The sequence below is a fragment of the Caretta caretta genome, chromosome 3, assembly GCF_965140235.1.
Source record: "Caretta caretta isolate rCarCar2 chromosome 3, rCarCar1.hap1, whole genome shotgun sequence".
In the NCBI taxonomy this organism is placed as follows: Eukaryota; Metazoa; Chordata; order Testudines; family Cheloniidae; genus Caretta; species Caretta caretta.
This window is the reverse complement of record NC_134208.1, coordinates 133,192,136-133,204,313: the sequence shown is the minus strand read 5'-3', so window position 1 is coordinate 133,204,313 and position 12,178 is coordinate 133,192,136.

The window sequence follows — 12,178 nt, the reverse complement described above, 5'->3', positions numbered from 1 at the left end:
TCACCTGGTTGAAATAGGGTGCTTTTCTTCAGGGGACACTCAGAGGAGCCCGTTCCTGCTGGGCTGTTTACCTGTGGCTGAACAGAAATGTTCCCTGCTGTTAGCCACGGGGAGGGGGGAGGTTTGAGGGGGTAGCCACGCGGTAGGGGGAGGCAAAATGCGACCTTGTAACAAAAGCACATGTGCTATGTATGTAATGTTAACAGCAAGGTTTACCCTGAAAGAGTGTAGCCACTGTTTTATAAAATGTGTCTTTTTAAATACCGCTGTCCCTTTTTTTTTCTCCACCAGCTGCATGTGTTTCAATGATCACAGGATCTTCTCCTTCCCAGAGGCTAGTGAAGATTAGAAAGAAAAAAAACACACTCGTGATGAAATGTTCTCTGAACTCATGCTGTCCTCCCACACTGACAGAGCACAGACGAATGCATGGAGGCAAATAATGTCAGAGTGCAGGAAAGCACAAAATGACCTGGAGGAGAGGTGGCAGGCTGAAGAGAGTAAGTGGTGGACTGAAGACAGGGCTGAAGCTCAAATGTGGCGGCAGCGTGATGAGAGGAGGCAGGATTCAATGCTGAGGCTGCTGGAGGACCAAACCAATATGCTCCAGTGTATGGCTGAGCTGAAGCAAAGGCAGCTGGAGCACAGACTGCCACTGCAGCCCCTGGGTAACCAACTGCCCTCCTCCCCAAGTTCCATAGCCTCCACACCCAGACGCCCAAGAACGCGGTGGGGGGGCCACCGGTCAACCAGCCACTCCGCCACAGAGGATTGCCCAAAAAAAAGAAGGCTGGTATTCAATAAATTTTAAAGTTGTAAACTTTTAAAGTGCTGTGTGGCATTTTCCTTCCCTCCTCCACCACCCCTCCTGGGCTACCTTGGTAGTCATCCCCCTATTTGTGTGATGAATGAATAAAGAATGCATGAATGTGAAGCAACAATGACTTTATTGCCTCTGCAAGCAATGATTAAAGGGAGAAGGGGAGGGTGGTTAGCTTGCAGGAAAGTAGAGTGAACCAAGGGGCGGGGGGTTTCATCAAGGAGAAACAAAGAGAACTTTCACACCATAGCCTGGCCAGTCATGAAACTGGTTTTCAAAGCTTCTCTGATGCGTACCGCGCCCTCCTGTGCTCTTCTAACCGCCCTGGCGTCTGGCTGCGCGTAACCAGCAGCCAGGCGATTTGCCTCAACCTCCCACCCTGCCATAAACGTCTCCCCCTTACTCTCACAGATATTGTGGAGCACACAGCAAGCAGTAATAACAGTGGGAATATTGGTTTCGCTGAGGTCTAAGTGAGTCAGTAAACTGCGCCAGCGCGCCTTTAAACTTCCAAATGCACATTCTACCACCATTCTGTACTTGCTCAGCCTGTAGTTGAACAGCTCCTCACTACTGTCCAGGCTGCCTGTGTACGGCTTCATGAGCCATGGCATTAAGGGGTAGGCTGGGTCCCCAAGAATACATATAGGCATTTCAACATCCCCAACAGTTATTTTCTGGTCTGGGAATAAAGTCCCTTCCTGCAGCTTTTGAAACAGACCAGAGTTCCTGAAGATGCGAGCGTCATGTACCTTTCCCGGCCATCCCATGTTGATGTTGGTGAAACATCCCTTGTGATCCACCAGAGCTTGCCGCACTATTGAAAAGTACCCCTTGCGGTTTATGTATTCGCCGGCTTGGTGCTGCGGTGCCAAGATAGGGATATGGGTTCCGTCTATGGCCCCACCACAGTTAGGGAATCCCATTGCAGCAAAGCCATCCACTATGACCTGCACATTTCCCAGGGTCACTACCCTTGATATCAGAAGATCTTTGAATACGTGGGCTACTTGCATCACAGCAGCTCCAACAGTAGATTTGCCCACTCCAAATTGATTCCCAACTGACCGGTAGCTGTCTGGCGTTGCAAGCTTCCACAGGGCTATCGCCACTCACTTCTCAACTGTGAGGGCTGCTCTCATCTTGGTATTCATGCGCTTCAGGGCAGGGGAAAGCAAGTCACAAAGTTCCATGAAAGTGCCCCTACGCATGCGAAAGTTTCGCAGCCACTGGGAATCGTCCCAGACCTGCAACACTATGCGGTCCCACCAGTCTGTGCTTGTTTCCCGAGCCCAGAATCGGCGTTCCACAGCATGAACCTGCCCCATTAGCACCATGATGCATGCATTGGCAGGGCCCATGCTTTCAGAGAAATCTGTGTCCATGTCCTGATCACTCACGTGATCGCGCTGATGTCACCTCCTCGCCCGGTATCGCTTTGCCAGGTTCTGGTGCTGCATATAGTGCTGGATAATGCGTGTGGTGTTTAATGTGCTCCTAATTGCCAAAGTGAGCTGAGCGGCCTCCATGCTTGCCATGCATGCTTTGTATGGCGTCCGCACAGAAAAAAGGCGCGGAACGATTGTCTGCCGTTGCTCTGACGGAGGGAGGGGCGACTGACGACATGGCTTACAGGGTTGGCTTCAGGGAGCTAAAATCAACAAAGGGGGTGGCTTTACATCAAGGAGTATTTCAGGCAGGACTTCACGGAGGGTTCCAATAAGAAATGGTGCACCTAAGTTATTGTTCTTATTGGAACAAGGAGGTTAGTCTGGCCTCTGATTGATACATGGCTAGATTTACATTGCTGCACCTTCTCTGTGAGTGACTGCAGTGTGACCTAGAGGAATGAGTCCCCTAGATGGGGGAGGGGGAGGAAGCAAATGAGTACAAAACAAATCTGGTCTATTTCTTGTTTTGATCCACTCCATCTATGTTTTACATCTTTGGCTGGCAGCAGATGGTGCAGAAGGACTGCATGCCATCCACATCTCATGGCTGCCCGGCAGAAGATGATGCAATAGGATTGCTAGCAATCCGTATCGCCTGCCTGCTCACCATAAGACAGTTCAATAGGACTGACTGCAGGACTAAAGAGAATGACCTGGTCAAGTCACTCCAAACTTAGTCCCTGCGCCCATGTCTGTCCAGGCGCTCCCGGCCTACGCGGCCAGGAGCACCTCGGACATGACGATGACGGCTACCAGTCATATTGCACCGTCTGCTGCCAGAAAGCAATGGGTTGCTGCTACTGTGTAGCAATGCAGTACCATGTCTGCCAGCACCTAGGAGACATACTGTGACGGTTCCCTGAGCGGGCTCCATGCTTGCCGTGGTATGGCGTCTGCACAGGTAACTCAGGAAAAAAGGTGCGAAATGATTGTCTGCCCTTGCTTTCATGGAGGGAGGGAGGGAATGGGGGCCTGATGATATGTACCCGGAACCACCCGCGACAATGTTTAAGCCCCATCAGGCATTGGGATCTCAACCCAGAATTCCAATGGGCAGCGGAGACTGCGGGAACTGTGGGATAGCCACCCACAGTGCGACACTCCGGAAGTCGACGCTAGCCTCGGTACTGTGGAAGCACTCCACCAAGTTAATGCACTTAATGCACTTAGAGCATTTTCTGTGGGGACACACACACTCGAATATATAAAACTGATTTCTAAAAAACCGACTTCTATAAATTCGACCTGATTTCGTAGTGTAGACATACCCTTAGAGGTTTTTAAGGCCCAGCTTGACAAAGCCCCGGCTGGGATGATTTAGTTGGGGATTGGTCCTGCTTTGAGCAGGAGGTTGGACTAAATGACCCCCTGAGGTCTCTTCCAATCCTAATCTTCTATGATTCTATGATTCACACCACACCGCAGTAGAGCCTGGGTAGTACACAGCAAGCTAGCGCTTCAAGCTACCCTTTGGAAGATGGGACCCTGTTGTGTCTGCAAGTTTAGCATCATTGTCTAAGCTAGCTCTGCCCAGCATCGACATTAATTCTTTCACATTGTGTCCTTCAGTCATCAAGGACCAGTTTCTGCTCTCAGGCGCATCGTATGGTTTCTGCTGTTGGCATCAGTAGACTTCTGAAGGAAGAATTTGGCCCCAATATAATTTCTTCTGTTTATGGCCTGCTCCTGCTCCCCATTAAGTCAGCGGCCAAAATCCCATGAACTTCAGTGGGAGCAGAATGGAAGCCCTAAGACTCCTTGCTCCTTTCATAAGGATTCTCTTCTTGGAACCTTTTCCGTGTCTGACGCCATGGTAATTCTCATGCATGAGGACTGGGGGTGAAGGAACAGATGCTGCTACTGTTCCTTTCCTGTTATCGTCTCACTCCCAGGGATGCTCCCTGTAATCGTTTCATTGTAATGTTGCATTTTCTATAAAGCTGAACAATGAATAATGGATGCAAAAACTAAGTGGCGTTTCAAGTTCATTAGTATGCATATTGTTATAAATTCGTTTCAGTTGGTGCTGAGAAGCCACTCTCCCTTCCTTTGTATTTTTAGGTGTTTTAGCTTCAGGCTCCGCTAATGTTCATTTTGTATTTATTCATTTGTTTCTGTAGTTTTACCTGCATTGTAGGCTATTGTGCTTATTTGCAGGGCTTTGGTTTAATTTCCTTTGGGTAGCATTTCCTTTGTCTCTAGGGCTTTTTCTCCTATTATCTTCCTCCTTGAGAGTAATAATGCCACCCTGCTGTTACAGTATAATTTGTTTTTTGTTTTTTTGTGTAAAGAAAATTTCACCATGTGTGTCCTCAAGACTTCTGTTTTTTTTTTGTTTGTTTTTTTTTTAAATCAAAAATCAGTTCCCCCTCTTTCCTCTTCTCCCTGCTGGGATCCAGAGCTTCAGATCCTTTTCATTTTCATTTGTATCCCCACATGCTTAGTAGCTCATAAGCTTCCCACCCAGAACCAGGTGAATTCTTATTTTATTTGGCCTAGATTCAGATGCAGATGGAGGTTTTGCTGACTGTATCTGACTCCCGGTAAGAAATCCTGTTGTCTGTGTAAATAGTCAAGTCCTGTAATTGAGTTTCCTTAAGAAGATGAACAGAAGCTACTTACTGGCTTCACTCTTTCCCTGATATCAGTATCTCTTGCAGTTATTTCTTTTGCTTATGTGACATACATATTTCATTTGTCCTCATTAAAGTGCTCAATAACAAGCCATTATCTTTCAACAGATTCCAAGCAGATAAAACATTTATATTATTAGCCCTATTTTTATCTCTATTTTAAAATGCCACACACACAAACTATACTTGCTAGCAGGATTGTATTATTAGATGTTGCCTCCAGCCATCATTAGCAATGAACAGATAAAATGCATGCTACAGAAAGTACAGCAGATCCCAAATCTTCTCCTGCCCCCTCAGTGGCTTTATACAACACCATCATTTGACCAGTAGTCACCCCAAGCTATCAGCTCAAGAAAGTATACAATGCATTCCAGAGACAATAGTACAAACAGTCAACACCAAGCTATGGCTGTATTCTCCTCTTCTTGGATACTTTCCACAAAAAAACATTTGATCCTAGCAGTTGTACTTTGCAGTGGATAATATTCAGTGTATGCACTGTGCATGTAAAGTGATACTGTGGAGGCTGAAGAGGGAGTTTCTTTGTATATTAGGCACCTGGTTGAAAAAATTTCTCATCTTCACTACTGAAGGTAAAGTATTCAGTTATGTCTTGGTATACTGCCGTATACATTAAGGACAAAATATTGAAACCTGGATGCCTAACTTTAGGCACCTAAAGCTAAATGTCAGCACTTAAATCAACTGTCTTTGATACGCCAAAACAGTGACCACTCTTGAAAATTTTGGCATAAATGACTTCCATAAGGACACCCAGGAAGGCTATGCAGAGTAGAGGACAGATTCTACTGATTTGAATGACAGTAATTGGGGTCTGCTCTTTTCATTCCACAGCAGCAGAACAATAACAAAGATCCAATTCTGCAATTCCTTGATCACAAAATTCAGTGAATGCAATGGGTCTACTAACATAAGTAAAGGCTTCTCACATGAATGTGGGTTTGCAGGATCAGGCTCTTTATTTGAACGCTAGTAAGCCTGTTCCCTCAGATATGAATTGTGCTTCCTGCAACCATCTAAGGAGATGGGTGTCAGTCTTGAACTGTTGATTTTCATTCTCAGTGTGATACTTTGCCAGACACTGACTACATGCTAATCTCTTAAATCTGCATCATGCAGAAGCTAATTATTGGAAATTCTAAATGCACAGTGTGCAAATCATATATGGTGATAACTGTACCCACCGTGACATGCCTCTTGGTATATATTAGTTCAAATAGCCTTCCACATCATATACAATATAAACATTCTCATTAGATTTCCATTGCCAGTCTCATGAGATTTCCACAAGATTGACCAAACTTCGAGGGCATCTGTAAAATATATAGATATATATGTTTATGCACAGTATCATATGTGTCACCCATTGTAGAATTTTACTGTACAGTGAGCTGGCTTTGCTCTACTGTCCCCTAATCTACCTGATTGAATAATCTAAATGTTCTGTTATGCTTTTGTTGTTGTTTAAGGCTCTGTGCACAGTCATGTTTCTGCTAACAAGAACCGTTTTCAAGCACAATTGTTGCTAGCCAGGTTTCCCTGACCATTCTAGACAAGAATTCTGTTTCTGATCATTTAATTCCCAAATTCTGCTATATAGAACAGGGCAAATTCAGCTCCTGTGTAAACCAGAATATCTCCACTGAAGTGAATGGAATTATGCTTGTTTACACCTGGACTAAATTGGACCATTTGGGCCAAATTCTGCTTTTTTTCACACTTGCATGACCCTACTGATGTTGAGAGAGTTGCACTAGTGTAACAGAGAGCAGGATATGACTATACCTACTATCTCTCTGATAAAGACTCATTCCCCTATTTTAACTAACTACTTACAATAAAATAATATTAGCTAACATGCTGTGTATGCACGCTACACATGCAAAACCACACAGACGCTTAACCTTATTTATTTTACATATTCCTCTTTCCCCTGGCAGCCTGATGCATATCTCCTGCATCATGTGATGACCTATACTGAAATGTCTTCCAGGAGAGGACCCTGGGAGGCATTCTCCACAGCTTTGCACCTCAGGTAGTCCCGTTTATACCTGTTCAAAGTGAGTACTAAATGTATATTTTATTATTATTTTTAATTTTTATTATAGTAGCACCTCACTGAGATCGGGGCCATATTGGCAAGGCCTGTACACACACAGGAAGTCCCTGCTCTGAACAGCTTGCGATCTAAATAGTCAATACAGACAAAAAGTTGGAGGGGAAACTGAAGCTCAAAGAGGTGAAGTGACTTGCCCAAGGAAACACAGTGAGTCAGTGCTAAAGCCGAGAATAGAACCCCGGTCTCATGGGTCACAGTCCAGTGCCCTGTCATTTTAGATTAAATGACATTTATTTCAGGGAAACAACAAAGAAAACAAATATGGAGTCTCCTTACAAAAGAAAACCCTGGCTTGCTGTAACATTCTGCTTCTGAACTGAAACATAAAATGGCAACCACCTCAAATTTGAACAGATTTACACATAAAAGAGAGGAAGGATGGTCCAACGGTTGGGGCCCTAGCTCGAGACTTGGGTTCAGTCCCCTCCCCTGCCACTGACTTCCTGTGTGGTTTTGGGCAAGTTACTTAGACCCAGATCCTCAAAAGTAGTTAGGCTTCTAACTTCCATTAAAATCAGATCCTCAAAGGTGTTCAGAGCTTGTCTGCCCTACAGCGGCACAGCCATGTGCAGACATTTGTTACAGCGATGGAAGGGGGGTTTCTGTCACTGTAGTTAATCCACCCTTTGAGAGGAGGTAGCTAGACAATGGAATTCTTCTAGTTGAGTCTATACTGGGTGTGACGCTCTGTACTTTAGGGGAACACCGAGCACCCCCTCGTTCATCCTTGTAAAATGATTGTGTGGTATCCAATGCAAAGTTTGTCATGTCAGGTGTCTTCGGAAGGCTCATGATGCACTGACCATTGTTGTTACAGTAATGTTATAGGTTATAATTTTATGTATGTAGTTATGAGGCTGAAAATGTATCCTCATAGCTTAAAATAAGCCCAGGCAAAAACTCTCCAAGAGCTGAGAGGCAGTTCACACCTCATCAGGGCATGTATGGGACAAACCCAGCCCAGCCTCACAGGAACAAAGGGCGCTGGCCTAGACAGCAACAAAGGAATCTGGTGGACTCTCCAGGGAGTCACCCCCCTTCCTTTGGTCAGTTTGGAACTGCGATGAGGTAATGCTCACCTGACTCTGAAGCGGGGGGTGGGGGGGGAGAGGGTGCAAAGCCAAGAGGGAAGAAGAACATGATAAAAGGGAGAGATGTTTGCCATGCTTTTCCTCTCTCTTCTACCTACATCTACAAATACCACCACACCAAGCAACTGAAGCGCTGATCAAAGGGGAGAGTCTGGCTGAAGAGCAACCAGCCAGCCTTTGGTGACAAGCATCTAAGTTTGTAATGGAACTGAAAGTGTTAAAATAAGCTTAAAATGCATTTTGCTTTTATTTCATTTGACCAAATCCGACTTGTTATGCTTTGACTTATAATGATTTAAAGTTTATCTTCGTAGTTAATAAATCTGTTTGTTTATTCTAACGGAAGCAGTGCATTTGGTTTGAAGTGTGTCAGAGACTCCCCTTGGGATACAAGCCTGGTACGTATCAATTTCTTTGTTAAATTGACGAACTCATATAAGCTTGCAGGGTCCAGCAGGCATAACTGGACACTGAAAGATGGAGGAGCCTAGGGTTGTGTCTGGGACTGGAGATATTGGCTAGTGTCATTTGGTTGCAAATAGTTGGGAGCAGTTTACATGCCAGAGGCTGTGCATGGACTGCCCAGAAGTGGGGATTCTCACAGCAGAGCAGGGTAAGGCTGGCTCCCAGAGTCAAGGATTGGAATGACCTAGCAGATCACCGGTCCAGATAACACCAGAGGGGAATGTCACACCGGGGGTTTAGGTCAACTTAATTCATCTCTTAAAGATGTGAATTTTTCACTCCCCTGAGAGACTTAGCCTAAGATCAACCTAAGTTTCAGGTGTAGACCAGGACTAAGATTCCTAAGTTCCATTGATTTTAGTGGAAGTTAGAAGCCTAAATAGTTTTGCAAATCAGGACTTTTGAGCCTCAGTCCCCCATCCGTAGAATCGGTGTAATAGATCTTTCCCTCCCTCACAGGGGTGTTGTGAGGATAAATACATTAAACATAAGAACATAAAAATGGCCCATCTAGCGCAGTATCGTGTCTTCCAACATTCGCTGATGCCAGATGCCTCAGAGGAAATGAATAAAACAGGACAATTATCCAGTGATCCATCCCCTGTCATCCAGTCCCAGCTTCTGGCGGTCAGAGGCTAGGGACACCCAGAGCAGGGGGGTTGCAAACCCTGACGATATGTGCTCATAGCCATGGATGGACCTATCCTCCATGAACTTAACTAATTCTTTTTTATCCCAGTTATACTTTTGGCCGTCACAACAATGCCTGGCAACAAGTTCCACAGGCTGACTGTGTGTTGTGTGAAGAAGTACTTCCTTCCATTACTTTTAAACCTACTGTTAATTTATTTAAGCCTATTAATTTCATTGGGCGACCCCTAGTCCTTGTGTTATGTGGCGGGGTAAAAATCACTTCCTTAGTCCCTTTCTCCACACCCGTCATGACTGTATAGACCTCTAGCATATCCCACTTCAGTCAGCCTTTTTTCTAAACTGAACAGTCCTTATTTTTTTAATCTCCTCTAATACAGAAGTGTTCCATACCCCTTATCATTTTTTGTTGCCCTTCTCTGTACCTTTTCCATTTCTAATATATCTTTTTTGAGATGGGATGACCAGAACTGTGCAAAGTATTCTAGGTGTGGGAATATCATGCATTTATATTGTGTCATTATGATATTTTCTGTCTGATTATTTATCCCCTTCCTATTGGTTCCTAGCATTCTGTTTGCTATTTTGACTGCTGCTGCTCACTATAAGCTGATGTTTTCGGAAAGCAATCCATCATGACTCCAAGATCTCTTTTCTGAATGGTAACAGCATATTTAGACCCCATCATTTTGTATCTACAGTTGGGATTATGTTTTCCAAAGTGCATTTCTGTGCATTTATCAACAATGAGTTTAATCTGCCATTTTGTTGCCCATTCACCCAGTTTTGTGAGATCCCTTTAGATCTCTTCACAGTCAGCTTTGGACTTAACTATCTTGAGTAATTTTATACCATCTGCAAATTTTGCTACCTAACTGTTCACCCCCTTTTCCAGATCATTTATGAATATATTGAACAGCAGAGGTACCCGTACAAATCCTTGGGGGACACCACTATTTACCTCTCTCCATTGCGAAAGTTGACCATTTATTTCTACCCTTTGTTTCAAATCTTTTAAACAGTTACTGATCCTTGAGAGGACCTTTCCTCTTATCCCATGAATGCTTAGTTTGCTTAAGAGCTTTTGGTGTGGGAACTTGTCAAAGGCTTTCTGAAAGTCTAAATACACTATATCAACTGGATCACCCTTAGCCACATACTTGTTGATTCCCTCAAAGAATTCTAATAGATAGGTGAGGCATGATTTCCCTTTACACAAGCCCTATTGACTCTTCCCAACATATTATATGTTAATTCTGTTCTTTACTATAGTTTCAACCAATTTGCCTGGTACTGAAGTTAGGCTTACCAGCCTGTAATTGCCAGGATCACCTCTTGAGCCTTTTTTTAAAATTGGCATCACATTAGCTATCCGCCAGTCCTCTGGTACAGAGGCTAGTTTAAGCAATGGGTTACATACCACAGTTGGTAGTTCTGCAATTTTACTTTTGAGTTCCTTCAAAACTCTTGGGTGAATACCTTCTGGCCTTGGTGACGTATTACTATTTCATTTATCCATTTTTTCCAAAACCTTCTCTACTGATACCTCCTCTGGCATAATTCCTCAGATTTGTCACCTAAAAAGAATGGCTTAGACGTGGGACTCTCTCTCACATACTTTGCAGTTAGGATCAATGCAAAGAATTCATTTAGCTTCTCCACAACGTCCTTGTTTTCCTTAAGTGCTCTGTTAGCACTTTGATCAGGCAGTGGGACCCCACTGATTTTTTGGCAGGCTCCTGCTTCTGATGTATTTAGAAAAAAATGTTGCTGTTAGTTTTTGTGTCTTTTGCTAGTTGCTCTTCAATTTCTTTTTTGGCCTGCCTAGTTATACTTTTACACGTGACTTGCCAGACTGTATGCACCTTTCTAGTTTTCTCAGTATAATTTGACTTCCAATTTTTAACGGATGTCGTTTTGCCCCTAGCAGACTCTTATTCTCTGCTGTTTAGCCATAGTGGCATTTTTTGGTCTTCTTACTGTTTTTTATTATTTGGGGTATACATTTAGTTTGAGCCTCTATTATGGTGTTTCTAAATAGTTTCCATGCAGTTTGCAGGCATTTCACTCTTGGAACTGTTCATTTTTGTTTCCATTTAATTAGCTTCTTCATTTTTGTGTAATTCCCTTTTTTGAAGTTAAATGCTAATGTGGTGGGTTTCTTTGATATCCCCCGCCCCCAAACAGGGCGTTAAATTTAATTACATTACAATTGTTGTCACTGAAAAGTTTAGCTATATTCAGCTTGGACCAGATCTTGTGCTCCTCTTGGATGAAATCAAGAATTGCCTCTTCCTTTGTGAGTAAAGATTGCCAGGTGCTCAGATATTACATTATTGGGGGCCAGAAAAGTGCTATAGAGAACAGTAACATCAGCTTTCGAGTATATAGCTCCATACATGGGCAGCGGGTATAATAGGCCAGGGAAAGCTTAGCCTTCCCTGGCACTGACCCGCCGCCAGACATCTGGGCCGTGGTGGCCCCGCTCCTTCCCCAAGACCCCCACCGCCTCATCCACTCCACCCCCACCCCCTCCAAGGTCCCCGCTGCTTGCCGTGTCCCTCCTCATCATGACAGGGAAGTGAGGAGCGAGGTAGAGAGCCAGCGGCTGGCAGACTGAGGAGGCTCAGCTGGGCGCTGGGGCTAGCAGGGGGGCCGGCGGCTCGGTCTGGTGCTTGGGGGAGGGGGTGGTGGCAGCAGCTTGGCCCAACGTGGCTGGGGCAGGCAGGCCAGGGCTCCTCCAGTCGAAGGGGGGCCCTCACGGCTTTTACGGGGCAGGAGGTGTTGGGGACTCATGGAACTTGGGCAGAAGGGGTGGGGCCAGCAGTCTAGCCACCCCAAATTGCAGGTTCACCTGCTGCCCATGACTCCATGTCTCAGACTGGACTGAACACGGCAAAGTGACTTTCCAGAAAGTTATTCTT